The 27,627-nt window shown below is 40.1% G+C and overlaps 1 protein-coding gene across 17 annotated transcripts in view; it reads left to right on the top strand.

Moving 5' to 3' along the window:
* Positions 1–27,627, top strand: part of shank3a (SH3 and multiple ankyrin repeat domains 3a) — a 175,741-nt gene that overhangs the window by 16,609 nt on the left and 131,505 nt on the right. For 11 of the 17 annotated variants that reach the window (XR_008831987.1, XR_008831989.1, XR_008831988.1 and 8 more), the window contains exons 1-2: positions 7,558–7,707; positions 11,906–12,028. The gene's annotated coding sequence lies outside the window, so the exon portion shown is untranslated. Of the gene's footprint in view, positions 1–7,557; positions 7,708–11,905; positions 12,029–27,627 lie in introns of those variants that run through there. The other 6 variants (XM_056416036.1, XM_056416034.1, XM_056416037.1 and 3 more) reach the window with 2 other exon arrangements.

Below are 27,627 nucleotides of genomic sequence, written 5' to 3'. Positions count from 1 at the left end.
TTAATTTGTCACCATCCCAACAACTCAAACACTGCTGTTAGCCATTACACATGTGTGTGTGTGTATGTGTGTGTGTGTGTACATGGGTACTTGTGAATGTGGGCAGTTGAAGGCAACTACAAGTGTTGAGAGCTTGTTTATTTGTGCTTCAAGTGATCAGCTTAGTTCCACAAAGGCGATCACAACAAAAATCGATTTCATGTGCTGCTGATAGTTGCATGGTATCTATTGCCCCTGTGCGTCTCTGTGTGTGTGTGAGTGTGAGTACATGAAATTGTCTGACAAAAGCTTCTCCTGTGTCGCTCTGAGAAATGCGGTGTGGTCACCATGGTTACCAGCAGGCATGCTTCTCTTGCTTGCATTCAGTGGAGCGAGAATTTCCCATGTGGGTAAATGTGGCTATCTTTGATAGACTAACCTGTAACAAATATAACTGTGCTGTATTACGATTCTGCTTGTTTCACTGTCTGGGGCTTTTGCCATCATGGAGTCCAATACTTTTCCAGCCAAGTATTGACTTTGTCACTGCTGTCAGCTGTTCAGTGGAGGAAAAATCCCAAATTAATTCAAAGACTTAACCATCCCAAAAATGCCAGAGACACTTGACATCTTTCCTGATGTTTTGAAGCAATTGTTGCAAGGTACAAGGAAGGAAACTGTAATCATTCAATGCATCGTCTAGTTGTTGGCCCTGATTCACCAAACACACACACACACACAGGACAATGAGAACAGGGGGCGGTGCCTGCTGATAATTGGCATTTTCTCTTTCATGAGCAAGTGTTTGTTTTTATGTCAATTAACAAAACAAGGGTTCAGCTTAATGAGGCTAATGAGGAAGAACCCCCATTGGCTCTGCTACTTTAACAATCTGTCAGTGGAGGAACAAAACACACTTACACACATTTTACACTCAAATTCAATCATTAAAACTGAAATTGCAATTTGTATTAACAAAACTATTGCAATTGACAATTTACAATCAACATTATGTAATCCAATTATAGTTAACTCTTTTCAGCCAAATGAAATATATTTAATAAGCACTACGCTGCAACCAGTTAAAACTATCAACTTGAATATTGAAATAATTAATCAGGCAGAGTCATCGTGACTAAAATTGACTGTAATCAGAGTTGCTTTCATGGCTGATGATGAGTACTCAGTGTTTCCATTGTCATCATTTTGGGTATGGTTGTCGGTGCAATCTACCCCATAGTGATGCTTTCAGGTCTGGTGACGCTGATAAGGCTAATCAGCAATTAGTACTGTGGAGAGAGAGTGTCCATGTCTGTATGTGTGCATCTGTAACTGAATTTGAATGTGTTGGTAAGTACGCATTAGCATGCCTACCAGCCACTGCCGTGTCCGGGTTAGTTCAGTGCAGCTCTTCCAGTGGTGGGATTGTTGTGCACCAGTGAACACTGTTGAAGTAAATGCTCCATTCAAGAGCTGTGTAGCCGTGGCCACCCCGGGGTTTCCACACACCAAGGATCCGCAAGAGGTTGGGTCAACGACATATTTATATTTTGTTACACGCACACGACAGCAGACACCGCAAACTGCAAACCTCTCTCCTCTCCCTCTCCTCTCTCTCTCAGCTTCTTGGCATGGGGTGGCGGCGGCTGCTGGTGATGAGTGATCACCAGCGCCAAAAATCAGACACAGCTGCCACAAGCTGTAAGCACCTTCGAAAAGAGTTGACCTCGTAACCTAATGCATAATTATCTCCGTCAGCCCTGATGCAAATTCAAATTCCATGTGTGTGTAAAGGATACCCCGGCAGTTCATCTGGAGGAACAAAAAGACAATTAACGCCTACGATTTTGAAGTTTCACTTCATGGTCCATCAACTTTTCTCATAGTTGCCATTTGTTTGAAACAAAGTGAAATGAAATGTAATTGAGTTCAGAAAGGCAAAATTACAAGTGTTTGAACAATCGTTTGATTCCATTCCTAATAAGTGAAAGGGACTGGGCATTTATAATACAATAAACTCTTTTCAGCATGCTACCTTTGTGGATTTGTAATGAACTAAAGCAGACAGAGGACCACACTGATTATTATCTGTCTATCTCATCTGTTATGCAGCTCGGAATTATTAAAAGTCTCTTCATGCCGGACAGCTCTGGTAGTGGCTAAACCCACAACCCCTTAAATAGGGTGTCCTTCATCAAAGGCTTACCATATTCCCAGGTTGCTTCAGCTATTTGCGAAGCAAATCCTTGATGGTGGGCTAGAGACTGCCGCGCAGTTAAATGTGTGTAGCAGGTGTTTCAGGTTGTAGTCATGGTGGCTTGTTTTTGTCTTTCTGTTTGATAACTGTTTCTGTGTTCCACATGGCTGAACACTGAGCCGCACAGCAGCACAGGCTATCTATCTTTTCGTACAACACACACACACACACACACACACACAAACACACACAGTGAAAAAAAGTACAATTTGTAAAAAAACACCAGCTGTTCACACTCTTCAAAACTGGATATAGACGGTGGACACATCTGAGACAAGGTGGACACGCAATAGAATCTCTTTTACATGAATGAATTCAACCAACTGATATGAATATGAACTAAACGGACACCACAGATGGAACAAAACGTGGCTGTTTAAACATCGACTTACACCCCAGGGCAGTCAATGGTTTACCTGGCCCCTGTGGCCCCGCAGCAACAGTTTTGAGAGTGGGCACTTTGTCTAGTTCTGACCTTCATTTATCTGGTTGTTTATTCACCCTTTTGCACAGTCCAGCCTGGCAGTGGGGATGTGGGAACAGTTGACGATGGATTAGCAGAGAAAGACATTAGGATTGGTGCAAAGCCAGGAGATGAACTCTGTGATTTGGTTCGTTATGCTTCCCTCCCAAAACCCTCACTTCCTCTTCTGCTCAGTTTCCTGTTTCCTCTCACGCATGTTCCTCAAGCCTTCTGCTGTTTTATAATATTATCCACTTTTTTTTGGATTTATCAACCTTTTCTTAACATCCACAACCACATATCCACACACATCCAGAGGCCTATCAGCCAGGCAATCTTTTCATCTCATTAGGGTCCTCGTCGACTTCGTCGTAGAGGAACCTATTGTTTTTTTCTTTGTCTTTTTATTCCTGGGTTTCCTGTCCATTATCCGTTCCATTTTGACCTTCTTCAAAAACAATTAATCAATTTCCCCCTGCCAGATGCAAGTCATCTATCTCTCGCTTTCTCCACCCTTCTCTTGCTCATCTGCATGCTGGTCTCTGTTCACACTCTCTGTCTTTTTCTCTATTCATTATTTCTTTCTCTCTGTTTGTCTCTTCAGTGGCTTTGTATGGAATACCAACTGCACAGAGAGAGGATGCTATGTGATATTCTGCTGTCTTTCTTACTCGGATCAATGGGGCTTGATAACTTGCATATGCTTCTTTTTTTTTTTTAGCCTGGCAACATCTGGTCAATATCCCGTGTTCTAGACACTCATCAGCCGCATCCTTCTCAGAACTCATTTGCTCAAAGATCAATAACAATGATCCCACTTCATTTACATCTATAGAGACCATTTACAAAACAATACAAAGAGAGTATAATCCTCAATAATCCGGATGTAAATCTGCCATAAATGTACATCTATAGTACATGATACATAGGCGCATACAGTACATATATCCTCATAAGTATCTATTCATTCGTATCAATTAGGCTTCATTATTATTTTAGATCTCATTGGATGATGCATTCCATTAGGCACATCTATAGAAATATAACTGGATGGATTGGGGTGATGAGGCACATAAAGCCGATACACATTCCCAACACTTATGCTGCGTTCACACTACAAGCGTTGCAAGTATATTCCACGCAAAGTCAATGCAGAGACGCAAATGGATACGAATAAAGCACATTTTCATCCAGTTATTCAGGCGTAGTTGGTGAAAGTCACCCAGCTGTGTGAGCCTACGGGTGATGTTATGAACCCAAACACGAGGGCGTTAGATATTCCGACGTTTGTAGGATTTCCACAAGTATAAAGTAGAAATAGTGGTTATTTCTTCCATGGTGGATGGCGGAAATTATAACTGTTTCCACGGAGTATGATATGATATGATGATATGATATATCTTTATTCGTCCCACAGTGGGGAAATTTCTAAAATTTCTAAAATCACAGCAGCGGTGCACATCAGAGCATCAATGAAAATAAATATAAAACACAAATCTAAATACTAAAAAAAAAGCCACAGAGATAAGCCAGGGCCTCTCTCCAGCGAGAGTGAAGTGAATAAACCACAAATAGTGGGGCGAGTAAACTCAAGCGATTGTGAATATTGGTGTGAATGCAGCATTACGCATTTAACTTGTCTGATATGTTGCCATGCTTCTTGTCTAGCCCTCGTAGTAATGTAGCGGTGTTAGATATTGCCATGATTATGGTCTGGATTTCCTCATATGCGTTCATGATCATCTCCTGCTCATCAGTGGAGAAAAAAGAGGCTCTTCCTTTGAGTTCATTTGCCATTGTGCTGTTAGAAAATCATGCTTTCAGTGATCGACGCTTCCTCATTTTCAAGTAGGACGGGCACACGCAACTATCCTGATTACTCAGGTCTGGTATGATTAACGAGAATGTCTGAGCCCTTGAGAAATCGAGATGGCCTGACTTAAATCATCGGGTTAAGTTAAGCTGGATAATAGGACATTTGATCGACTTAGTTTAAACACGTACGAGGGATAGGGCCCGGTTGTCTCTGCAATATAATGAGAGATTTTATAAAGGTTTGATGAAATGTTTCTAAATTGTACCTGTGTGTTAACATACCTCAAATATACTGTATGTGGTCAAATGAATAGTTGGTATTAATATGGCTTGTCTTTTAGGGTGAGGCAAGGGATATCTAATCTATCCAGTGTTGTCAATCCTGAAAACTTGATCGATGGACAGATTTTCTCTCCATTTTTTTTTATATCAGTAAAACCTTCTTGGAACAGGTGTCTGGGTCTGTTAAAAGAAGAAGACAAAATGTCAGTAATTATACTCCACAGAAAGTAACAACATGATTTCCAAATTGCAGGCCTGTTGTCTCAACTCATATTAACGAGCAAAGTGCAGCTGTTATATAGGATAACTATTTGATCGGGTTGCCATATTTTGAATTAGTTCCTTCTCTCTACTCCATTCATCTACAGGGTGTGTTATCAGCATTATATTCATACCATCATCTCTCATATTTTTCAATGCAGCCGCGGAACATTCTCCTCATAATGCTTCCAATACGTTTCTGTCTTTGACTATTTCTGTAAAAGGGCTTTTCCACTGCCTGCTAGGCAACAGTCCGGGCAGAGATCTTGAGAGATGGAGGCAAAGAAAGGGCCGAAGAGAGAAAGGGGAGCGGAAGGGTGGAGGTGGACAGTGGGACCGAGGGTTGCTCTTGCCAAGGCGGCACAGAGGAAGGTTTGTCTCTGTGTTTGTGTTCTGTGGGTCTTAGCAACCAGCAAAGGACCAGTTTGCTACGTCCAAGATCTATTGTTGAGGTTTTGCAGCCAAGTCCACACAGCCATCTGTCTATGTACCATAACTCCCCCCCCCCCCCTCCCCACTGCCTTTTAGAGCCACAGTTCAACTGAGCACTAAAGGCATTAAACGCTAATATATGACACAGAGTGCATTTCAATCATTTCAATATGAGCCATTTGAGAGGAAACGTCTTGTCATTATAGCATTTAAAGGACATCATATTCTCTCACAGCCAGCCGTATACAGGCAGACTTTAGACCCCATGAGAAGTATGTTCAAAAGCAAAGTATAGCCCCTCCTTTCCATGTGACCTTAGAATAAACCTCTCTCTACATCTCTTGCTTAAGGTCAGTCAGGCTCATTGTTCTGCACTGATAGGCAGGAAGTAAGCGAATGGCATTGTTTTCCATATGGGTGTGGAGGCCATCGGTGCATTGCTTGGTGGCACTCTTGATGATATTTATAACATACTTCTCACTGCTTGAGTCCAAGTTTATATTAGGAGGACTTTGATGGTGCAGAAATAACTCGACATTGTAAAATACTTGCCACATCTGGAATTTCAGGTTGGATTTCATTCCTGGCCACTTTAGAGGATTACAACCTTTTAGATAAATAGTTATACTTTTTAAAGTTTTGTCATGTGACTGACACTGAAAGCATGTGAACATAATAGATGGTTGTTGTTATAATCTGCAGAGCATCCTCTTCCTTGGTTTTTAAATGTACTTTAAAAGGCACGGATACACAAAGCTATACACAGGTGACACCTAGGACTTTCTGACACTGGCATCAAATTAAAATACACAAATAAATATTTGACCCAGCATGTGTTCGCTTGTTTTATTGTGTTGCTCTCAGGCACACACACACACACACACACACACACACACACACACACACACACACACACACACACACACACACACACACACACACACACACACACACACACACACACACACACACACACACACACACACACACACACACACATAGTCTCACATGCACACTTTCACACCCATGCAATTTTAGAAGTGTCACAGTTAATTTTTCATAAAGACAGGTTGACGGTGCTTGTAAGTAGAACCTGACGAATTGCCAGCCCCTTTCTGTCTTTTTCCACTGATGCTGTAAACACTTGGACCCTTTTCTGTTTCCCCCCAGGCACTCAACTTGATACAGCACAATGCACCCTGGAATATTTATTAAGGGGCGAGTACATTTGTGTTTTTCTAAGTTTGTTAATTTCATCTGACAGGTTGTTTAAAGAGGAGGGCATAACAGAGTTGATCTTTTGGGTGTACTGTCCAGTTATTTTACTTCTTAATGGACCGACTCAAAAGGGACCCACAAAACTTGAAAACAATGCTTTGGTTGAACTGGTTGAAAAAGAAAAGAAGGAGATCAGTCAAAAGAAACAAGTCAGAGGAAGGCAGCAGAGAGAATCAGGGCAGGCAGGCAGGGCAGCAGGCAGGCAGGGTCAGATCAGACTATAAATATGGAGAACTTGTCACGAAAACACAAGACAAAACAACAAGGTGACATGGAGGACATGTGGAAGTGAGGAATAGTGGAATGAGGGGATGGGCTGCAGGTGGGAAGGCGTGAGAGGACCAGGTGAAGGGAATGAGGGGAGGCGAGGGACAGACGAGGGAGAGGAGTGGAGTTTTGGATTGACGATGGTGACGAGGAAAACAACTATTACAAAACAGCTAAACTGTTACACTTAAGGTGAAGATCATACTGTGAATGTGGAGAAAAACTTGTCAACCCATGCTGCTACAATCTGGATTTAGGACTTAACTGTTTCCATATCCTAAGGTGAACATAGACTACATCATTGAACTGAGGTATTTGCAAGCAAATTCAATTGCAATTCAATCTTTTGCCGTGTTGCAATCTACTGTGTAGTTTTTCAGCAACATTTTGAAACTGGCAGCAGAAATTAGTCACTATTAGTCACAGGAGCGTCACAGAGCTGACGCTGGTGTTGCTAAATAAATCGCGGAGTATGTCTAGACGTGTCTCGGAGTGTGCCGATAGTACAGCGTGTATGTTGTCGCTGAGCAGATCGTTTTCAAAGTAAAAGTCACATCCATCGATTAGTTTAATGAAAATGACCCCGGATGCTTTTATTTTGATGCCAGTCTGTAGTTGACCATTTGCTCGCTCATCTCCGTCACGAGGAGCCCACGCTGCATGGCTTTATCGGGTGAAAATGGTCTTCGTTTACACTTTCCACAGCTTTGTAAATATTAACGTTATTTAAAGTACAGCACCAGCAATATATACCGTTATTACACCTGTTGCCGTGATAGCAACTCGCATGGCAGCTTGTTATATGTAAACTAATAAGGTTTATGACGAACGTTAACTAGGCATAATGAAGTTAAAGGTAATATGAATAAAGTTAGACCAAACCACCACGTTAACAGTAACTAAAAGGTGACAAAGTGGAGCTCAGTGTTACTGGTCAATCATAATTTAATGTAGCTTATAATGTGACGCGTTTTGTAAATGCTCAAGAAAAAAAAAGTTGTCTTAAAATGCAGTATGAAAAAGAACGTTAGCTAGTTCAGGCGTTGACGCTCATGCAGTATTGAGCAGCACACCTGTACAGCAGAGTCTCTGTCACGACAAACACAGGTGTAGCATAATTAGTACCAAGATGGCTGCTTGCCATTTAAGGCTAGGTGTAACATTGCAACGGTCCTCGTATTTTCTGCATGCTGGCTCACGATCTCGCCAACTGGCATATAAGAGTAATTGAGAGCAGGATTTATTAGTTAACTTACACATTTTGGTTTCTCTGTGATGAAATGTTGAGTTAAAGAAGAGAAATTCGTCACATCAAATCTCAGTAAAAAAAATAATATATATATACATATTCAAGTTTTTATTAAATTACATTTTTGACCAGGTACTTTGATTCTCATTGATTCTCATCAATCTTATTCAGCTCAGGATGCAAATATGCAAACCAACTGCAGCCATTTCAAAGCCTGATACACTGCCCACAAAGCTCTCAAGTCCCTCAAAGTAGCCTCCTCTTCCAAAAGAGTGACTACATCCAACATTTTTCAGTTCATATTGACAAAGTGGCCTTCTTGTATTTGTACAATCATTCCACAACATTGTTTTTGTTGCCAAATATTAGCATCATTGATTAATTTGTATACCAATTTTAGATTATGAAGAGTGGCCAGGGCAGACACACTCTGCTGTGTACTTTTATACATGTTAATTTGGCCACAGGTCATCTGTTTAGTGCTTTTTATTGGTATGTCTTTTCTGATATATTGCCTTATGTCATTTCAATCTGGAACATTAATAAATTGGATGGAGTTCATTATCAATTCCAAGGAATTAAATTTGTTTTGGAATGACGGGATGACACTATCAATCACTATAACACAATCTGGGACTGTATCTTTAATCACAGGTTTAGAAAGTTTGAATGGGATCCTGAGACAATGCCACTGACTGCCAAGAACACTTCAGCTAAAGACACGTCATCATAGGACAGAAAATATGCTGACGTCAGATATATGGCATGATATTCATCTGCTATGTCCTGTGCCAGCTTCTTGCATTGTCACAACCCAGATTAGTAAGAATATTTTAAAACAATATAGGCAGCCTTCCCATCTACAGGACTGTCTCAGAAAATTAGACTATTGTGATAAAGTTCTTTATTTTCTGTAATGCAATTAAAAAAACAAAAATGTCATGCATTCTGGATTCATTACAAATCAACTGAAATATTGCAAGCCTTTTATTCTTTTAATATTGCTGATTATGGCTTACAGCTTAAGAAAACTCTAAAATCCTATCTCATAAAATTTTAATATTTCCTCAGACCAAGTAAAAAAAAAGATTTATAACAGCTGAGTGTTTGTCAAGGCTCAGGAAACCCTTGCAGGTGTTTCGAGTTAATTAGACAATTCAAGTGATTTGTTTAATACCCTACTAGTATACTTTTTCATGATATTCTAATATTTAGAGATAGGATATTTGAGTTTTCTTAAGCTGTAAACCATAATCAGCAATAAATCAGAATAAAAGGCTTGCAATATTTCAGTTGATTTGTAATGAATCCAGAATGCATGACATTTTTGTTTATTTAATTGCATTACAGAAAATAAAGAACTTCATCACAATATTCTAATTTTCTGAGACAGTCCTGTATGTCTTATTAAATCGCTCAGTGCCGTGTTTTCTAAGCTCTACTCTGTTTGATATCTCATTTTGCATTCCCTCTGTGCGCAGCCCTCGTTATCGTATTCCTATGGAGTGCATGGCTTTTGACATACAGACACCAAAGACTCTGGCAGCATGGCAGATCAGCTGCCTCACAGCAGTACTCTCTGCCTGTCTCATTGTGTCTCTTCCTCTCATCCTGTCTAGTCTCTATCATAGAGCTAAAACAGGTGATGGACCTAAGCCTAAGGGATCACTGACAGTCACTTGCTTAAGCATTAATTTGATTTGAATCAGGTCACTGTGAGCCTGCGGTTAGATCACTGTGTATCTGTGTGCGGCGTTGGAGATGAAACGGAGGCAATGCATGCATGAGGGTGATAAAATGAAGAGCATTTTGACATTTTTATTTTTTAACTTTTATGAAACAGAGCATGTCTCCAAAAACATACTAATTTGTATGGCAAAATGAAGCTTCATGAAGCATTGAAGCTTTCCAGCAAATTGCTTTTCAAAAGGGTTATTTTCTCGAGGCTTCATGTGCACACAAAACCACCTATGGGCTAAAGAGTATAAAACAGGCAGATATAACAGATGAGCTGAACCACGTGATCTGTGATATATATTCGACTGCTTTGTGTGGAAATAGGTTAATTGTCTATTGAGTAATGCAGCCAATGTGTCCTTTGGTAAATTATTTGATCATTATAAAATAATGGCAGGAGGGACACTATTGCTGTTCTAAGACTGGAAAAGGGTAGTGGTTTAACGGGGCACAGGTCGGTGAATAAATGTGCTTCTGTAACTAGAAAACTGCAATGTAGAGAGAAGTCTTTATTCGTCTTTATTCAGGAACAAAAATGTCTCAACGTGTTTTGGCTCTGGGTGTCATCAATGACTTCATTGGTCTGACACAATACAAGCTTCAAAACGTAGCTCACAGAAAACCGTCTGGATTTCTTGACACACCCTCCGGAGCCTCGGCACATAACATCACTAGAAAATACCCTTTCTGCTCACCAGAAGATACTGTATATTTTCATGATGGGAATTTCTCTTGCTCCCTGCAATTGCAACTGGAATGAACCCTCTAACCCTTAGTTAGTACTCATTTTGGGTTGTCTTTTTTGTTTGCTGTGTGTGTGATAGCCCTCTGATTGATTTTGGTGAGACAAAGATACCTTATCTTTACACAAATGTAAAAGAATCTCAACTAAAGGTCAAGTAATTTTTAAATATAGCCCAAAATTACACAGTTGTCTCAAAGGATCTGCACAACATACAACGCACTCTGTCCTTAGAAACCCCAGGACGGACATAAGTGATGTCAAATACACAGACAAGCCTACAATCTGCTTATCAGCAGATGGAGTTTGCTCAGCTGTGACGGAGATGGCTCAGTTGTCATATACTTTGTTTTGTTTGCAGTTATAATGTTGGACCCATAGCATGTTAGTTTTTACCCATACAACTCAACAAGCCAACGTTTTTTTTGTCTTTGTTCAGTTCTTTCATATCATGGAGTATTTCTAATTTTTAAAAGGCAGCGTCTCTATATTCACTTTACTTCTCTGTTTGAGGACCCCTCGGTATATTCCTATTTCTTCCTTCTCTAGATCACTTTTCCTGCTTTATTCTTTTTGACCTTCAAAAGTTTGACTCTGTTATGGAAAGATCTTCCACCTAAAAAAGAAAAAAAAGAGGGGGGGGGGGGTGCAAGTGACTTTTTTTCGTCCCGATGTGCGCGCACACGCCAGATCGGAGCTCTGCGGCGCGCGAGACGGAGATCGGAGTCGTGTTAACGCGACACTAGAGACAGAATGACATGCTGCTGGTTCGAGACGACCAACAACAGACGGATTGGAAGCTCATTCTGTGCATGCGTTAAATGCGTTAAAAAAAATTAACTAATTAATCCTGAAATTTAATCATAACGCGTTAACGCGTTATTTTTCACAGCACTAATATATATATATGTTGTTTTGGCTTCTTTGCGTAAATCATAAAATTAAATGGTTTCCAGCCGTCACCTAAAACAAGCCATATCCAGTTGTTTTCCTTAAGTTGCATGAGTAAACCAATGAGTAAAGCAACAGTATTAGCTATTGGGGTTTTATTTATAGCCTGTGGCATGTGTTGGGATGAGGCCAGATTGACAGCTGTGATCCTATTACCTCTGCTAATTCTCACTGTGATGTGTCTCCCACCAGATCCTGCATTCCCGCAGGAGACCGGACACGTGGACAGGTTTGCTTCTTCTGTTCATTAATTCTGAACAAACCTCTGAGTTCTCAGTCTATCCATTCAGAGAGCAAGACTGACCACGGTTCATGGTACGTGTCTCTAGAGAAGTATTTTGTCAATCTTTGGTGTTGTGGTAAGATGCTTGCATCAGTGCATTGTACTCTGTGCTCTGTTGGCTTTTAGTGAAATGTGATGCTCTCACAGAAATTCATGCATTTTTGGATATTCATTAATTTATGAAAACAATATGATTGAAGCAATGATGAAGAAATCTCTGGATCATAACCATAATCTATTTAATTTGAATATATATGGCTTGAAATATATATGGCTTGAACTGAGGACAAAAACAAGTACAAAAGGAAGGCAGACTTTACACACAATTACTATGTAACTACATTTTGCACAACTTTTAAAGTATGCAAGGGTATATGAGATTTTATGAGTCAAACGGTAAGGGCTCGATCACACCAGACTCTCAAAAAAGCATCGCTAGCAAACCATTGTTTTCCTATGGTATGGCCTTTCACGCGCGCCTTTTAAATGCCGGCGGCGCGTTAATCTAGCGGATTTTAGGAGCGCATAAAAATTTAAATATTCTCAACTTTAAACGCGAGCACGCAGGCGCTCCACAGGCGCACCGGGCTGTTTAGCCCAGCATGTTTTTGCCAAGGCGTTTTCAAAGCGGCTGCGCTTTTACAAGTCGCGTCTGATGTGATTGAGCCCTGAGGAACTTGCCTTTCCTACAGTTGTGCGGAAGTGAACAAATACATGCTTAACCACAGTTATGTCATGGCACATCCTATTAATTTCAATTACTAAATAAGTTATTTGTTTGTTTCAATTAAATTATGTTGGCTATATTTCAAAAGCACATTTTACTTGGTACTCTCAATTGTGAACATTAGTTCATATTTAAGTATGAAAAAGTATGAAATTTAAATTTATTTAAACTTACCAACTCAAGTATATTAGACATTTTTCATGACAATGTGTTTGAATACATATTTATTATAATCAGAAACCACTTTAATTGGAATTCTGCAGCTTAAATGGAGAAAGGATACATGTTGAAACACATCAGCAATTGGCTTACTATGGCAGGACATGATGTTTACCAGAATCACCATCAGCCCTCTTGAGTGTTATTCACTTTCCAACCACCACCTGACATTTACATTCAATAATTATGCAAAGTCACTTCAGTTCATGGATGCAGCGATTAAGATAGCGAGCGAATAGAAGGGCAGATAAGATGAAATGTAAAAAGCCCTCTGCAAGTGGAGAGAGAGGTATAATGTATTTTATTGGACTATTAACCAGTTATGTCCTTAGTTTTAAGTTAATAATTAGATTAATTGAATAATACAAATATATAATTAGGTTTTCAATGTTTGTTTGCACACTTCTCGCTCTTCTTGCCATTTATTTGTCTGAGTCACTTTCTTTTAAAACATGCAAATTGAATCATAATTATCCAGATATCTTAGAAAGAAGTATGCAAGGGCTGCTTTCCACCTTGCCTGGCTTGCCATTTGTCTGAGACCTCTGCTTAAAAGCCTGGCTGCTTCCCCAGAGTCTCGCTCCCATTTTGTGTCTGGCCAGCTGGATTCAAAGTAATGTATTGAGTTTTGATGTTAGAGACATTTCTTTTCTCATACTGGTGTAAAATCACCATCTGTCTCAGCTCTGATTGGTCTCTCTGCCAGACCGGCGTGCAGATGTAGCCTCGTGAGAACAGCGTCACACCTTGTTGCCTACATAGTATGCATACTGCTTATGAATACTGTTTATTACTTGTACTGTAACATCTTCTCAATGAACAAATATGTTGACTTTTTGCCCAAGACACCGTCATACTGCAGTGTACCCAACATTTAAATATATATGACGCAGTTTGGGCCAATCATGGTCACAGGCACAAATGTGTTCAAACTTTCAGTTTCATTGTGCCTCTGCACACACTACAGCCCTTTTTTGTGTATACATTTTGTGATCTATATGTTCTGGATGGTTTTCGGCAAACAGGATTGCTGATGTCTGTGCTTGGATGTCATCATCAGTCAATAAGTTATGTAAAGGAATGATGAATTATCCCTTTAATGATTTTTCTTTTATTAGAATCTCTGTGTCCCACAGGTTTTCTCATGCATGCAAATATGTGCACTTGCTTTTATACAAAGAAGTCACAAGCAAATTGACACAAGTATTTTAAATTGTAATTATAAAATGCAGATATCAGGCCTTTGCAAGGTAATTTGTTCAACAGCATCATTTGAGAGAAGAGATGTGCTTGATTAGCATTAGCATATTGGTAAAGAGAGGAAAGAGCTAAGCCTGCCTTTAGACTGACAGTTAATTGACTCGATTTCAAATGCATGCTTCTCTCTCTTTTATTCCCTCTCTTAATTTACCTCTCTCCTTTTCTGTGATCCTCTGGGCTGAATTAATGAGAGAGCAGTGAAAGGATGTTTACAAGATTAACAAATGCCTCATCACTTAGTCTGTGTATATGAGCATTAGTTGGGGTCTGTGCTGTCCCAACGGGGCTGTGAGGATTACACTAGCATACAATCTACCAGATGCATTAGTTCTCATCACGCTGAACTGGTCTAAAACTATTACACCTGAACCATCTGAAATGGCTTGTATGTTATACAATGGAATAGCTGTTATGACTATCAATGAATGACAGAGGCCATGTAATACCTTTACATTACCAGTTTGTAATGTCAACCCCAAAATCATGAATATTCTTTGCTCAAGGAAAGGATAATCATAAAGTTGTATGTATAATATATATATTTCAAAACCACACCGCTATATCTCTTTATTGTGGGCAAACATGGGCCCTTTTTTAGAAATTGATCATTCTGTTGCTTTATTTTTCTTGTTTCTCATCACCGATCCTCCTCTCGCTCTTGCTCTCCCTCTAAGCCTTTGTAGGCTTAGAAATGATTCCACTAAAGAACATTTTTATACAAAATCTGTCACCTCAATCTGGTACTGTTCCCAGACATAAAGGCGAGTTTGCATTGTAGAACATCTATTCTTTCTTTTCAAGCTTTTATTGATGAGTTTATGGCTAATTCATATCCAGGAGAGGCCAAATGATGAATACACAGAATCATATGTTCATACCTGGCAAGTTATCCAGTTGTGGGACTGTTAACTTAGAGTAAAGAGATTCTCAGAGCTCAATGCTGGTCTCCTTTGGGAGTAATTATAAAGTGTTTGATCATGAAGTTACAATACAGCGGCAATACGTTGTTCAATTTACAGACTGTCTGCAAATACTTGCACAAAAGATATTAACACACACAGAAAAATGTCCCTGCAAGCTTAAGACGTGACAGGTAATTGCCATCGGCAAAGGGTATTGACACCACCGAGGGACAGATGAGAGGATATGCTCCACTGAATTATTCCTTCTAATTACTTTTCCCATACACTTATGGGAGCCTCAGCCGTGTGAATATGTTTAGTTTGGTTAACATGTTCATGTGTTTTTGAGTGCAGATTGGGAATTTGTGTGTACATGTGAGATGTGCCTGTATGTTGGCCTCCCAGTGCAAAAGGGAAAGGTATTGCAACTAACGATTATTTTAATAATCGATTAATCTGTCGATTTGTTTTGTGATGAATCGGATAAAAAAAACATTATTTTCCAACCCTTTATTCAAAAACAGAACAGTTTTTTGGGTTCACAGTTCGGTACATTTACAGTACTAAAGGGAAGACAAAAGGAACGTAGTCAATATTATAACGCTGCTGATTAATTCTTACTTTAACAATTATGCTACTTAAATGCTGGCATATTGTCAGCAAAAAACAACTAACTCAAATAACTAATGTAAATGTAATTCTCCATGATAAGACTCTGACCTTTTGTTAATTCCTGAACTGCAGCGTACACTCGTTTATACAGGGCAGACACAACGGACTGACTGATAAGCACAGATGGAAGCTATGAGGAGTGTGGTCTAATACTGAAAGAACACGATAGCATTAGTAACTGTGGCACGGTTTGAACCTGCACTGGGAAGATGTCTGAATACTGTGGGGAGAAGGAGTGGACGTTTATCCACAGACTTCACCGACTTCATTTTAGTCCTTGTTGTTTCTACTTATGCCTGCATATTCCTTTTCTTAAAGCCCAGGGAAGATGACCCCATTTACAGTAACAGTAGATATGTTGATTATCCACAGAAGGGAATTAAGCATGAATACATTATTATGTGTATGAAGTCAATTTGAGGACTGGCAAGGCCACACTCATTAGTCATTATTCATCTCAACCACTTGTGCTCTTAATCCCTTGTGAGACTAGGTTTATGTAACAGCCCCACTTACTTGCAGATTCATTTCCCAAATAATATAAGGTGTTGGAAAGTAGACAAATTGGTGTGTGATGGCAGGAGGAGGAGGAGGAAGTTAAAAACGGTAGAGAGAGATATGCAGATGTTAGAGAGTGTGTGGAGAGAGAGGGGGGAGAGTGGTGCATTGGGTAATGATGACGGCCCACGCTCCAAAAAAGGCATTGGGTAAAAAATGTAAATGCAGGCACTATCCTGTTATCCCTTACAGGCTTAGAGAGTGGCCATCTATGTGGAAGTTCTTCAGCATGAATGAAAAATACATAAAGCTCGCAATTGTTTTGTTTTTTCCACATGCTATAGATATTATCACATTTTTTACAGAAATGACACCTTAATAACCTCAATAAGACGTCTTACTACTGGTAATGTTGGCCTGTATATATTGCAACGTCTTAAGGCAGTAGCAGCCACACCATCCAAATGTCTTGCGACATTTTTAAAGGTTTTCATCTAAAAATCCGACCCTTTCCTATTATTTTACTGTTCCGATTGGTTTGTGAAGCCGAAAAATGCATTGCACGCACCTGGTCTTAAGTCACTGCCCCTGAGAAAGAGGCAAATCATTTTGTTCGGCACCCTATTAGGCTGAAGTACCACCGTATCATATGCAGGCAAATGCATGTGCACTCACACGCGCACACACACACGCACACACACAGTGCACTCGTGAAATGAACACTCCATCTCTCGGCCTTCTCCAGAGGCGATTGATCAGCCTCCCTCTTCGCAGACTTGTTTGTGTGTTGTGTCAGATATCAATAAAGAACGGGTGTGAGTAACATACTGGAGTCGGGCTGTCTCAAATGAAACTTTTTGGACAGGCAGGGGCTGGCGGACACCTCTCTGTAGTCTACAGCACAGACACACAAGCAAAGGCTTCCCCCACCTTTATGACCAAAAATGTGTCGTATTAATCGAAACAAACTAATATTTGAATACAACAATTGTAAACCGAATACCCACCAACCCGACGAATGAATAACTGAATAGTCGAATACTCGGTTTCAGCCCTACATCGTAATCTTAACCCAAATTCCATGTGTTTATACTGCTGCAACCGAATAAACCACTTCCGCAAAAATCCTCTCAGCCACTGGCAATCGTCATGCTTCGTAATTACTCTCTTCGGTTAATCTGGCGCCATGAAGCTGAGAGGCAGCCAATGAATGACAACCCATAAGTGGGTGAATTTCAGGATAGCCAATAAATGGCCATCCTTCCTCATATTTATGCCACAGTTTTAGGCTGGTAGGCAATAGTGGAAGGCCTTTAGTCTATAATACAATTGGGAAAAGAAAGAACATTCTCTTTTCCATTGCCCACATTTATGGTGTACAGCAGGGGTGCTCAATACGTCGATCGCGATCTACCGGTCGATCGCGGCGACCTACCAGTCGATCGCGGCGTAGTATTGGTAGATCGCATGACATTAAAAAAAATTGGCCCGCCCCCCTGAAATTGTCTCTATAGCACGTCTTTGTTCTTTCATTAAACTAAACAGCCGTCTGTTGTTGATCGTCTCTAACAGCATGTCATTTCTGTCTCCACGTGTCGCGTTAACACTTCTCGGCTCTCCGTCTCGCGCGCCGCAGAGTGCGCCCCCCCGTAGGTAGATCATTTTGACTTGGTCATTTTAGAAGTAGCTCGCGTGCTGAACAAGTGTGAGCACCCCTGGTGTACAGACGTGCAAAGACATGACACGCAATCATAAGAAACTAACGTGTTTATAGTTGTTGGTGTCGTTTTTTTTCGTCAGGCAGGTTACCTCATGTTGTCATTCCAACCATACTGTCACTTTGCCACTATCCTTAATGTTCTTCTCTTTACTGATGCTTTTATTCAAAGCTAATTACATTTAGAGTGCTTCATCAAATATGCTATCTGCTTCAAGTGCTGCAACAAGAGAAAGCACAAGTTTTTAGAGACATTTTATTTGATGACCCACGGTGCAGTCGGAACAGAAGATGTTCTGCCTGCAGTGGAAGATGTGTAGTTTCCTCTGTCATGACGTTAATGTGGAGTTTGTTCTTTGTTGCACCATTTTGGAGCCAAGGCAGGACACAGTCTTGACTTTGTAGAAGCTTTAGACATGCACCCCTCATAGTCAGGGAGTAGCAAGCACATTGGAAATAGCAGAGCATAGTCAATGGGTTGGCAAAAGAAGTATGAACTGCAGAATAAAGTAAGGACAATGACAAATAAAGTGAGGAAAGAGAAAAATAAATAAAGGGACAAGTCCTGCATATATATAATGGACTATATATTTACATTCCATTATTCTGTTAACAACTACTAAAAATGTGACTAGTGTAAAACAATTACAAATCCTCTCAGTGTTACAGATGACATCTCAATTGTCAGGTTTGTTTCCTCAGTAATTTTAGCAACAGTTAATAGTCTGGCATCGCTGTGACTGCATTATGTCGTCAGCCCTCCCACACCAGCCCAAGCAGCCTGAGTAGCATGTGCTGTCCTTAGTCTCTTGTTGGAGAGTCTGCCCCCTTTTGACTGTCATTATTGTCTTTAAGGTGCATTTGATAATATAGTTATGTTTAACCGCACCTATTAATCCCAACATCATGAACTATCTACTGCTCTGGGCCCACTGCCAGCACTGTCATTGCAGTGGTAATAGAGAATAAGTCAACACGTGTATGTGTGTGAGATCTCAGCATTTTTTAAACAGAGTGGGCATGTAGGAGTCTGACATCTCTGTCTCTCAGTGCTCATGTTTTTATCAATGAACTACATCTAATACATGTGCACTGGTACATTCATTGTATTGTATCAAATTCGATGCATCAAATCCATTGTTTAATGGCTGTGTGATATTTCTAAGTAAATACGTGACAGGAAATTAAGTTGTGGTATGCGGCAGCCTGTAGCGACTGAGTTTTTACACCCGTTGCCCAGTGCAGTCATGTTTGATATGCTGCTTCTCTCTCTTGCTCAGCTCCTAGTGCTGTACTGTAATTACTGCACTTGGCAGACTGTCACGACACATCGACAGCAGACACATTTTGGATGTGGGGAGGGGATGAGCAAGAGAAAAGAGACGTGGAGAAGGGAAGTGCTGTTCTGAGAAAAAATTAGCCGCACATAATGTTTTTCGATTTTCTTTTTAAATGTCAGAGCTTGGAACAGTTTTAGAGCATTGATAGCTTTCCTCCACTTTGAGTTTGTGCATTTATATTCTTCAGCATTAATCAACTATATACTGTATATAGCTTAGACGAGAGCTCAACAACATGATCTATCTTGTAGGGATACAAATTGGGTAATTTATTGGTTATCAAGAAATAAGGGCTTGGTTTGTAAAATCAATAACTAATCTATTAGCTACTACAAGCTTCTAGAAATGAGTGTCCATCATGAATATTAAATTATATCTAAAATGGCATCCATCATTTAGTTTCTTTCAGTCCTTAGTTAACGTGTAACAAAGAAGTGGATCTCAAACATTAATGCTCCTTTTTAAGTTGCGTTTCCTCATCTTTTGGTTAGCACGGAAAATACTTGTATTGTTTGTCTGCACTGCGCAAATACAATTTATTAACTTGAAACAGAGAAGGAAAACATACAATACTATAAATTAAGCTGATTAGGCTTTTATTTTGCTATACATGTTTCATGTACAAATTCTGTAATATGCCATCATGCAATATTTTTTAAGATCTAAAATCATGATGAGTTTGTTAAGAAAGAATTGTTGTTAAAAGTAGAATAACTTCCATGTTTTCACAAGGATATGTTTTTACTACCTAATTTTCCAACTCAAGCGCCGTAGAGATGACAATATGTACAAAACATGCCGAGCCAATTTAAAACCTGGGATCATAATCTGCAGTGTTGTGCAACACTGACCATTGGTGACAGCTAATATCCTCTTCATGGTATAACGGTTGTAAATACTCTTGCATATTAAGTAGGGCTGCTTCATGAAAGCACTTTAAAGCTGGTACCAGTATCATTTTTTAATGTTACAATTCAGCCGGAAATCAACGAAAATATTTAAAGATTACTGTTTCATTGTATCTGATGAAATACATAATAGCAGCAAGCAGGAATTTCAAAAAGTATTAATACTTGCAAATCATTGACACGCACACAATCACACAATTAATGATGGATTGAGGCCACCGTGAATAAACTCAGGATGCACTGAAGGACTGTCCCTTTCAAATGATGTCTTGATACCATCTGTGCACCATTGTTTGGCTATCTCCTTCAATGATGCCACATCTTTTTTGCAAGAAGAGAATCACATTGAATGATATTCTATTGTTTTCATACACCAGTCAACCCAGCATTGCACCGTGTAATTCACTTCCTTCCAGTTCTTGTGATTCAATATTTAACCTCCTCTCAATCTCACTGGAATCTATTTGTATGCAAATGAATTGTGTTAAATCAGGCAACTGATGGGAGCACTATAAATGGCAGGGTTTCAGACATATTAGGTTATGAATGTGAAGTTGATTATATTCATCTCTCAAGTTGTGCATCTTGTGAGAAGACATTCACCACCGGTAAATCTAGAGTTCAAATCAGTTCAGGGAAATGCCACACGTAAGGAAAAAGCTAAATAAACCTTACATACAACTTGTTTAGAAACATGTGTTCCTTGACGGATACAGACGTATCATAATGTTTACGGCAACATTGTGTATCTGTTACCACCGTGTGTGTGTGTGCAAGCGAGCGGTGGAAGTTATTTAAAAAGATTTCTGTAAATTGTTGTAAGGAAAAAATATTTATAGCCAATCTTAGTTCATACAGGTTTCTGTGCACAGCTGCAGCTCCATGAAAGCTCACGTAACTTCAGCCACACCTTCCCTCCATTGCTTATCCATTCTTTTGTGTTCTTGCAGGATTGTGGTACTGCGGCACTTATGACACCTTAATCATCATGTCCTCTATGTTTGTGCACTCATTCAATTTGTGTACACACACACACACACACACACACTGACACTGCTTGTAGATTTTTAGAGTGATGTTTCCATGTACGATGCCCTAGATCAGAGCTCCAGTCTGATACGGTATGTCAAACTGCCACTGGACTGGGTTGTGACCCAGATACAGATGACATATGCAGATCAATAGTAAAAGCTCAGGAATAGACGGCTCCTTTACCTCTCAGCCTGGTTTATATCTCTGGTTGAAAGGGATCATATAGATTGATCTCCATGTGCTATGAATCATGGCCTACCTTCCGTCTGTTTGTCTTCCCCAAATCTGCAAATACATTTGAAAGAACACTTTTTTTCTTTTCACCCACCCTGCTGTGTTAATTTCCCCTTATATAACCCCATTTAATTTATTTGATCAATTTTGCATGGATACGGGTGCACACAAGCACACACAAAGATGGAATGCTTTTGGGTTCAAGGGCAGCAATGGAGTAAACGGCGTGAGATATTTATTACTGTATAGAGGGAGGATGCCAGGCAATAGTTCCACATTGTTGTTTGAGGCAAACATTATCAGTGTCAAAAGCCACATCCATTATAAGACTAATTAGCTAGTTGTGTAATTATAGGCCATACTATAATACATTACATAATGTACACATACAGTAAGTCAGATATTTAATTATTTTAAAGCATGGGAGATTACACAGTATAATGACAAAAGTCATCATAAAACGTTGCAGTGTGATTATATCACACTCCACAATCGGCAGCTTCCTTCTCTGACTGAGTCTGTATGTAAATAAAACAGATGGGAGAAAGTGCTTTGATTTAATATGCTGGTTTTGAGTTACTTCCTTCTCCAACTGCAATACCTACATATGGGGTATTCAATTAAAATGCAATGAGGTCCAGTTAGAGAGAATTTCCTCATGCAAAGTTTGTAAACATCACAATTCTAACTGGCACTATAATTTTGTCCCACGTCTGTATGTAGTTAAAAACTGACTGTCAAATCAAATGAAGACAGTTAAATATCTCAACAAAATGTATTGTCACTTTTCAAACTGAATTGACTCATTTCAAATCAAATAAGGGATGCATTTTAGAATAAATTACAGAACGGAAAGCTTCTGAAAAATCTTTATCTTGAATTGTTCTTGCACTGCATCTTTAAATGTAATTAATTCAGTTGTGAAGTGATGTCAACCAAAACAGCCAAACATATTATATTCCTCCTTCCTCTATATTTGTGTGCAGGGCCTCTATCTGTGGTTATTAAAACCACTTGTTTCAGCTCTCTTCTACTCTTCGTTAACATCATCGTTGGGCAGTGAATGAATGCATTAGGATTCTTATCATATTGGTCTCATAGATTTATTTTCTGTGCCGTCATTTAGTATTTATGAGTGTCTATTTTCGTAAAAGATTTTTGCTTTGTCTCGTAGTTTCTTCGCATTGTCGCTGTTAATCGGCACAGTTTCTGAACATGAGATGTTCAGAAACTGTGCCGATTATTACGGTGACAATGGTTTTGAACTGTCCGTGGCTGCGATGCTTATTGGAATACACATATTTGATTGGCTGAGTAGCATCATGTGATATGATTTACAATGCATGCAGTTGTTCGGTGTGTTTCCAGGACCGCTGCACGAGTGCCGTAAAGGCTAGAAAAGCTGTGTCGGTTATAATAGAAGCCTTCCGTCAAAATGTTTTAATTATCTATTGCTTGTAGGTCCAGGTCCGGATACAACAGCGTCTAGGTCCAGAACCGCGGTCCGCCTGTGCGCATGTCAGTGACTACATAAACATTCAGATTTTTAAAGACTGTTGTATTGCGTTGCATCAAGCAGGACATATTGCATTCTCTGTGAACATGGAAATCTTGTCTACATATGTAGCTTATAGAATTCCTTAATGTGGCATCTTGTAAACAAAATGGGTCTCACTTTCCATGAGAATTTTTTTTGGGATGGTTACGCGTGTCTGTTCATTTCAACTATTGTCATCCGATCATGTCAGGACACAATAACCGTATAATATGTTTCTTACAAGATCGGAACCGATTGATGTTTACTGTGTGTATGTCTGGATGCAATCTAATTGTTATTCTCAAGTTCTTGACTAGAGATGGTACCCTAAACTGATGAAAAGTTATTGCATCACTGAATGAAAACTTTGCTGCCACTGACTTCCTTTTTAGCAACATGTATCTGACTTCAAGACCACAGGTCAGCTGACGTAAACTAACAGTTTAGTCTAAGAGTTGCCTGTACAATTAAACAATTATTTGATGTATTGTGATATAGGAACGGAATATATCTTCTTAGTGATTTTGATATGGCTCTGAGTAAAAGTTGTCCTGTTCTGGTCTGTATTTCAGCATTACTAGTGCAGTGCCAGTTTGGAGCGTGCGCTTGGCTTTTGCGAGAGATGCAAAAGAACAAACCTCTCATTGGCCATCTGAAAGGGTTGATTGGGAAATGTGACACTGTTTATATGTTCTCATAGCTATAGTCTTACATCTACACAAGTGGTTTTCAACCTGGGTTTGATGAGTCACTCTCAGGGGTTTGGCAGGGGTCAAGACACACACAGTGCAGCCCGGTTCACACTTGCAATGTCGGGCCATTTTTGTCGTTAGTCCAAAAATTGTCTGCCGACATTTTGGCAACGCAGCATTTTTCTTCACCGTGTTATGCTGCGGTCACACCAAAAGCGTAGCAAAGTCCATGCACAGACGTGAATGAAATCACAAATGCCGTACAATCACAACCGGCACAAGCCGTCGACTTGTGACGGTTGTGATTGTAGGCCCTACGGCATTCGTGATTTTCTTTTTGTCTTTCAAATCATACATCATTTATGTGGAGCAAAAAAAGAAAGTGGTTGGACGGATACGTACAAATTCTGAATTCAATGTGAAGAGTGCCAGATTCTATGAAAAGGCTAGTTGGCTTGTTGCGAAAATGATATGAGTGGCACTTGCCAAGGTGAAGCCGAGCATTTCTGAACAGCAAAAGTCACATTGATTTGCAGAAAATATTTATTGTTTTTGTGTGAAATTCATGTGTTCTTGGTTTGTTCTTTGAACACAGTGATTTTGTGTAGAACTGAGGCATAGTTAAGTTTGTGCACTAATAAAATATATAGCTATGTTTTAAAGAAACCATATTTAATTTTTCTGATTACGAAGGGTTTGGCTAATGCACTGATGGAGCTTGCAGGGTTCAGTACCTCCAATAAGGTTAAGAACCACTGATCTACACGAAGGCTACATTTGATATCTCTTCATGATGCATTATTAATGCCAGTCATTCCTTCTAATTTATGAAAGAGAATGTCGATTGTGAACAGTTCAAATGCTCATGATCCAACATTTTGAGTATTGTAAGTTAATGCATATGTATGTGTGTGTGTGTGTGTGTGTGTGTGTATATATACAGTGTTTCCCCAACCATTATAACAGGGTGGCGCCCCCCGTCGACGCCGCTCACTAGTCCCGCCCCCCTGAAGCTGTAAACCTTATAGGGGAAACACTGATATATATATATATAGTTTAGGACATCCAATAACCTGTCCACTTAAGGCATTAAGTGGACACCTCGGAATAAGAATGAATTGATAGGCATCGTGGCAGTATTGTAAGAATCCTATTTCCCCACCCAGTGAAACATATATTTGATAGTAATAAGCTGAGCTTGGCACAGTGACATCCTTGAACTCCTCAGCATACCCAGTCTGCCGTTTCAGAGCTGTGGTGGCGTGTGGAGAGATAATGCAGAGCCAGGTAAGAAACAGGTCTTAATTGGCTGGCAGGCTTTAGGAAAGTTCCCTCTGGGGAGCTCCATTGATTATTTATAGGCAGCCTGCATCAAAGAGCCAACTGTCACTCCAGCACCAACCCTGGAAACAGAGATCAACAGTTATTGTACATCCACAACTTTCTGTAGTCAGAGAGAGAATTTATAAACAGACCGATCATGAGAGAAGGAATTGTGTGAGAACAAGAGGAAGCAATAACAGCAAAGATAGGAGGAGAATACTCTTTGAAGATACTCGTGAGCGCCGCGGAGCATGTCGGGGCGAAATTCTCACAATAACTCAAATAAATGCTCCGTCGGATATCAAAACACATTTGGGGGGAATTGATGACAGAGAGAGTAACTTTTATTCTTAAATACTGATGAATGAAAAAAGTGGCTCCAGCAAAAAGGGCACTTTTCTCATCCAGGGCAAAAGGGCTGGTGCTTGAGCACCACTAGGGCTCTATCTGTGCACGTGCCTGAACCTTACATACAACTTGTTTGGAAACATGTGTTCCTTGACGGATACAGACGTATCATAATGTTTACGGCAACATTGTGTATCTGTTGCCACCGTGTGTGTGTGAGAAAAAGAGAGGCACATCTGCTTGCTGTGTTAGCCCATGCGAACTGGATAGAGAAACCGGCTTTGGGATCTGGTGCAAATACTGTAAAGTATTCATTCCAAAAGCTTTTAGCGCATGGCTAATTTTCCATATGGGGCCTCTGCATGTGGCCCTGAGCTCTGAATGGGTCGGGCAGTGTTTTGTTTACACTGACTGGCTAATCTGTGAGAGCTTGCTGTGTATGTCTGTGTGTGTGTGTGTGTGTCTGTGTCAGACAGGGAGATTGCGCGTGTCTGTTGACACTGTTGATTCTCTACACTATCGGCTGTACAAACTTACACATACAAACAATATTTGCACTTCTCTATGCTTGCAATGTAAAGTAATAGAAAATATCTGCAATTTTCATTTCAGTCAGAATGTTTGTAAACATATCTCAAATTGCAATCTCGATTAATACCGTTTGCCACCAGTGTTCAGTTAAATGCTTCGACTTCGACATACGCAGTATGCTTCATCAAAGATCCCACTCGGAGTAGAAGGGGATCTTTCTCTAACAGCCTCATCAAATAGCCAATCCCGGCTCTTAATCAATGCTGGGTGGTTGCTGCTTATGAAAACATTTCCACTTTTGATGATGGAACATCAACGTAATATGCATTATATTCTATGCAGTGCATATTCCTTCGTGGTTACGAGGAGATGTTAGTCCTGAAAACCACAAGGCTGCCTTTCCCTCCTCGTCAGTCAACTCGCCTGCTTGACTGGTCGAGGAGCGCTGCAATATCCATCACAAGAGATGCTAGCATAGCCAGTTCAGGGACCGAAATGTCTTTTAAAATTGCTACCTACACCAAAACAGTAACCTTCAAAAAATATTTTTTAATTCAGATTTAATAAGATTACATTTTGCAAATCTGAAAGAAAAGCTGTATTAATTTAATTGCTGAGTTTGAAACATTACAATGTGTTCTAGCATTTCAGCTGATTCCCCCTGACGATACAGTGAAACTACTTCAAATCAGCCAATTAAGACTGAAAATATCTGAAATAACCAGCATACAATTACTGCAGAAGACAATAGCAGTTGGCTAAAACCACATTCTCCCCATTTTTGTGTGATGCTTCTCAGCCTTACCAATATATTACCGTCATTCAAATTCGCTATGAGAGAGATGGAGGTAGCAAGGGAATGAAAGATGGAATGAATTGAAATGTTAAGGAGCAGAGAGATAAAGGGTGTGTGTATGTGTGTGAGTAAATGTGGCCCCGGGTGACTTCAGTTTGTGAGTGGCCATGACATTTGCTTTACCAGGTGTCGAGGAGCATGAAGCAAACTCTGATGGGGTCTGTGAACAGTTATCACATTTACGCCAGGCCACGGGGCTATGTGGCTGGTTTGTCAGAGCGGACTCCCTCTCTCCCTCCCTCTCTCTGGCTCTCCCACCTATCTTTTTAGTCATCACTCTGCCACCCTCCCTTTTCTTCTGCGCTCCCTTTCTCTACTTTTTCTCTTGGCTCACTGACTGCCTTAGCCACATCCTCTCCGACCCTCTCTGCTTCATGCTCCCTCAGTCCACTTCCCTCCTTCTGAGAGAGGAGCATTTAGGGCTTGCTTGATGGCTGGCTGTGGATTTCTGTTGTATATGTGAATGTCCTCATTTACAGCTCTGTGGCAGAGAACTTCAAGCCTTGCGGATATTTCAGATCCATGCATATATTGCACTGGATCCATGCACACACTGCTCTGTATGGTCATGAATTATTCACTTTGCTTTCACTGGACTGGAGCGCAAGTAATGGGGTGAGAGAGGATGGGGTGAAAGAGATCTGAGCTGAAGAGAGAAGAGGCAGAAGCTGTTAGCCGAGGCATGGGAGCTAGCTCACGCTCCTAATGGTGCCCAGAATCTGGACTGCAGTGTTAACCGATAGGCACTACTGAATGTTTTAAAGTTAGCCCTATGTATTTATAGGTATATAGGTATCATACTATTCCAGGGCTCTCAAGTGTCACGCATTGAGCG

This window comes from Pseudoliparis swirei, chromosome 6 (genome assembly GCF_029220125.1).
Source record: "Pseudoliparis swirei isolate HS2019 ecotype Mariana Trench chromosome 6, NWPU_hadal_v1, whole genome shotgun sequence".
Classification (NCBI taxonomy): domain Eukaryota; kingdom Metazoa; phylum Chordata; class Actinopteri; order Perciformes; family Liparidae; genus Pseudoliparis; species Pseudoliparis swirei.
This window is presented reverse-complemented; position numbering and strand designations above follow the sequence as displayed.